This window comes from Gossypium hirsutum, chromosome D11, assembly GCF_007990345.1.
Source record: "Gossypium hirsutum isolate 1008001.06 chromosome D11, Gossypium_hirsutum_v2.1, whole genome shotgun sequence".
Classification (NCBI taxonomy): domain Eukaryota; kingdom Viridiplantae; phylum Streptophyta; class Magnoliopsida; order Malvales; family Malvaceae; genus Gossypium; species Gossypium hirsutum.
In genome coordinates this window covers 48141-53652 of record NC_053447.1, presented here as the reverse complement: position 1 = coordinate 53652, position 5512 = coordinate 48141, and positions in this window count along the sequence as shown.

Genomic DNA, 5512 nt, shown 5'->3' with positions numbered 1-5512 from the left:
TCCATTTCCACATCCTTATATAACATGCTTATATGTAACATTATCTATAATTTCACTATTTATTTATATGTTCATTCAAAGCTGTCCACTTGAGACATAGTCACTAAATTATTTATATCTTGACATACGGAACTAAAAATTAAGATATGATAAATTTATCTAAAACTAGACTCACATATATTCTTACCATAAAATTTTCAGAATTTATGGTTTAGCCAATAAGTGCAGTTTATTCTTTAAAGTCATCCTTGTTCTGCTGTCTGACAGTTTCGACCCTTCTTCACTAAAAATTAATTATCTCCTCATACGAGATTTCGATGATGTTACTGTTTGTTTATATTGAAAATAGACTCATTAAGTATTTAAAAATATAAATTTAAGCCCCTAATTATTTTCTAAATTTTTTTTATGATTTTCCAAAGTCAGAACAGGGGAACCCGAATTCATTCTGACCTTGTCTCACAAAATTTATTATATCTCATGATTTACAATTCCATTACTTACACCGTTTCTTCTATAGGAAACTAGACTAAATAATATTTAATTTCATATTTTTTGAATCCTATAATTCAATCTCCACAATTTATGGTGATTTTTCAAAGTTAACCTACTGTTGCCGTCCAAAACTATTTTAGTGCAAGATGTTGATTACTAAGTTTATAACTCCCTTATTCCCTTTCTCTATAATATTTCTCATCACTTTCACTTATTTCCCTTCACTAATATATCAAGAACATAAGACCTTATATAAGAAAACTCTACTATAACATCATTTCTATGCTTTTTCAATAATATCAAACTTAAAAATATATTGAAATCTTGATGTTCTTACATTATCCTATTAGTTTCAACCTTTAACTTGATTTTCTCTCTCCTCCAGCTTCTCTTTCTTGAATCTAACTTGATATTCTAGCTCCCCATAGTCTCTTTGTTATCTTTCTCTCTTGATGGATATGGAAATTCTTTTGATTTCTAGGTGAAAATGGTGAATTTTTGGTAGAAGGACCAATTTGTAAAGAAAGCAAAACTTTCTTTCATTCTCTCTTCTTCTCACGTTGGTGCATGGGAAAAAATGGTGGGATGGTGATTCTTCATCTTCCTTTTCTTATATATATACTAAATAAAATATTATTTAAAAATCAAATTAAAATATTAATAAACCAATATTTGACCATTTTGTCCTTTATAATCTTTCAAAATTCCATCCTTGAGTCATCACTTAATTTGATAAAATTGCTATTTAGTCCCTCAAAATTCTTCACCTTTTCAATTTGGTCCTAATTCATCCATTTTCTTTAGTTTCTAGATTGTTTCACCCTTAAAAATTTGCACCATTGGTCCTTCAAATTTTTCATATTTACACTTTATCGCCTCAAATTTTGAGTATTTACTCTTAATCAACAAAGCTTTTCTCACTTTTGCAATTTAATCCTTTCTTGAATTAATATATCATAATATACTTCCCAATGTTGCCATAGCTCAAAATTTCCCTTTTTTCACTTTATTTCCTTATTTTACTATATTAAGAATACCTACTTTCTTCCTGTAGTAATTTTCAGGGTATTACAGTAGTAATTTTCGGGATATTACATAGTAAGCTCGTATAAACTTTAATCATATTGATTCATTTCAAATATGAAATTTTTACATATCTAGAACAATCCAATATCGACACCACAAGATTCATTAAGCCATATTCAACAAATCACAAGGTGAATAAATCCACAGCATCACTTATACATATCATCCCTAGCATAGTAGGATTTTAAATAACTTTAAACCTTACCACTCTTTCATGAGCTCAAGCATATTTTCATTTGAACACTTTCCATTTCAATACAACTTATAATTAAACATATCACCATTCAACCAACAGCTTGGCATTTTCCTAATCATCAAACAACAACACTTGTTAGCATACTTGAACATATTTCATATAAATTCAACATCGATAATCTTATTATCTCAATATGTCACACTTAAGTTTATACTCGTCTCAACTTACATAATTTCCATGTATCAACATATCAAAGATATTCGTATATGTTCATGTCATGATACATATCATTCCCTTACCGTTTCTTCATATACATATATCATCCATTTCAATATATCATTATATATCAGTTTATCATGTACCATCATTTCCATGTATTTCATGTATATGCTTGTATTAGTTTGTATCAAACTCATATCGTACATTGACCGTTGAACCATTTAGAATATCATTGGATAACTTTCAAATTCATTAAATAAATCACTTTACCAAGACTTTCCCAAATCGAAGAATGAACTACGAATAAGAGTACATCGTTAACAGAAGCTCGTGAGAGTTGATCCACCCAAATAACTCCAACCAAAAAGTAAAACACGAGAGTTCACAACAAATGTTGAACCCTGATTTACTTGGGTAATATGCCGATGTCTCCCTCCAATACCACCATACACCAATTTATGAATGTACTCAAATCCCGCGTTCAATTCAAACTGAGTATTAAATTCGATAATCCAACAATAATTCAATTCCAGTAATAGAACATATATATAATACCAATCACCAATTAACATTCACTTTAATCAAAATTATACATAACACAGTTTATACGAACTTATCTGGTTAAATTGCAGAAATACCAAGATTTAGGAGCATTTTGGTAAATTTTTATTTTCCTCGATTTTCCACTTGACCTTGATATGAAGCAAAAATTGAAGAACCAACTTAAGCTCTCTTCTATGTCTGTTTTGGACCGAAAATTGAAAAAGAAATGTCTAGAAAACTATCCAAATCTAATTTGTTTTAATTTGATTTCATCAAATTTACAATTTTGCCATTGAATGACCTTATTTTATTTTATTCTCTTATGCCGCCTCATCCTTTTAATTTAGGTTTAATTGCTTCTTAAGTCCTCCCTCATTTATTTATCAAGCCATTTAATCACTTAAATATTATTATTAGTAAGTTTTGAACTTTTTTCAATTTAGTCCTTTTTAATTAATTAACTATCGAAACATTAAAATTTTTCAACAAAATTTTAATACTACCTTAATGATACTCCGTAAATATTTATAAAAATATTTACGACTCGTTTTATAGAAACGAGGTCCTAATACCTCACTTTTTAAAACCGCTTGACCTAATAAATCATTATAAAACACAAATTACTAATTCAAAATCTTTTTTAAAACCATATTTGACTCGTAAATATTAAATAATAATTATGAACTTACTTGCCAGATTTGGTGGCCTCAAACCACTGTTTTCGAAACCACTAAAAAATAAGGTTGTTATAGTAAGGGGGTGACTGCCTCTCGATGTACAAACACTGAGAGTGTATATATTGCAAAAATAAAAAGAGAAAAGTTAAGTACAATTTTTGCAAGCGCATAGGTCAAATTGTATTATAGATGTATTACAATAAAACACTTTGTAAGTATTCTGAGGATCATGCCCAAGGGATTGCAGATTGGAGAAAATCACCATTAGATCAATTACCAAAAGTAAATACTAATATAATTAAGTCACGAGTTAGTAGTGTTGATTCAGAATAAAATAAAGATAATAATTAAATTAAACTAAAAGCTACTTTTAGGTTAAGTTATCGGATTTTCCTATTCCTAGTTTCAACAATGCGAGCTTCCAAACCTAGAATCAATTGAAACCCTAATTATTAATTAGGTCAATAATTACCCTTAATTTAAGTACTTAACACCTTTAGCTATGAATACCCTATCGGTCTCACCTAGGCATACGGATACCCTCTTGGTCCCACCGCTTGGCACAAGTTTTACTGACCAGGATATCGTCTCGGTCTCTCCTGCCTAGATCTTCTACTAGGGGCGTAACTTCCTAGTATGCTAAGTTCTCTTCAATAAATAATTAATCTTAGATGATTATTTACTTAGCCAATTAATCAAAGAATAGGGAAAATAGAATGCTCATTAATAGATCAATAAAAGTGTGGATCCGAAACAACCTGATACGAGCCAATGAGGTGACACTCAAGGGGTTGTTTTTCCTAGTGGTCCAATCACTCGAAGCAAGGCACGACAATTAAAATCAAAGATGAATGCTTTTGTCCAAGACTTTGTTGCTACAAATTTAATTCATCATGTTCGTGACGTTGACAAATACGGGAATGCAATTCACTAGACCAATCTTGGAATAGTGAAAGCCCATAAATTGGTGGATTGATCTTTTATGTATCTTATTATTATTATTATTTACTTAATTCTCATTGGTTGGGACACATCACTTATGATTTAAGTAATTTTATTGGTTAGGTTATTATTTATTTATTTTCTTAGATAATTTTAAAGAGTTTTATTAGGGTTCAATTACTCTTGTATAGCGAGTTTTATTAGGGTTTAATTACTCTTGTATAAAGAGTTTTATTAGGGTTCAATTACTCTTGTATTTTCCCTATAAATAGGCTTGCTTTCTATACATTGACGGGAGATAAAAAAAGGAGTATTTGTTTTCTTCCAAATTTGTGTGAGGCAAATTTTTTAGAGTAGAGTGATTCTTCTCTTGCTATTAGTTTGGAGTTTGTTACTTTCGAGGGTATCTCGGAGTTACAAATATTCAAATTTCTTTCCCGTTCATCGGTGTTTCTAGAGGTTCTTCTTCTAGGGGTTTCGTAGGGAGCCGCTCAATCATTGGCGTTTTTGGTTGCAAGTTAACCAAGGGTTCCATAGGGCAAATCTATCCCTTTTTTTATTATTAATATTATTTAACTAATTTTATTTATTCTCATTTTTATTTCTAATTTGTGTTTCTCTTGTGTCTAGATCCGGGTTTCCGCATCAGTTGGTATCAGTTTCAGGCCATTCGGTGTTATTTTTGAAGTTAAAATCATATCGAAAACGAGTTAAAAAAATAGCAAAAAAAACCCGCAAAAAGCGAAAAAAATCGCAAAAAAAACTGCAAAAAAAGTTGCCTACCTTTCATACGTAGGTTTCTTCTTTTCCTATTATTGTTATTATTTTTATTTTTACTTTTCCCAAACTTGAATTTCTTTTCCTTCTTTTTTTTCTTGACTCAAGTACAATTAAAACTTTAATTTTTGAAAATCTTAAGACACCAAATGTTTCCGATTTTTTATTTTTGTAAATTTGGGTAGAGTTTTCTTAAGTTTTCTTCTTATTAAAGCTTTTCTTTGACTCTAGAGCTAGGGATCATTGCAGGTCTACGTTTTTTTGTTTCTCTTACGCTTTCTAACACTTTGTTTCTTCTTGTGTTAGCAGATATTAAAGGCACGCACAATTCTTTCATCCGTGTAGCCTCCATTACAAATTGCCTCGTCAAGTTTATTGGCCTCTTAGAACAATTAGGATCTTCATTGTTTCTTTGAAGTTTGCACCTCCGTTATTTGATCTTGATTAGTAACCCTCTCCAAACATATTTACAAGTTTTGAATCATTCAGAGAGTTATTCTTTTGAGAGCTAACGAGTGAGGTTATTATTATTTTTTGTTTCTTGTTCCTGTTTGTGTGATTTTTTCACAGATACCAT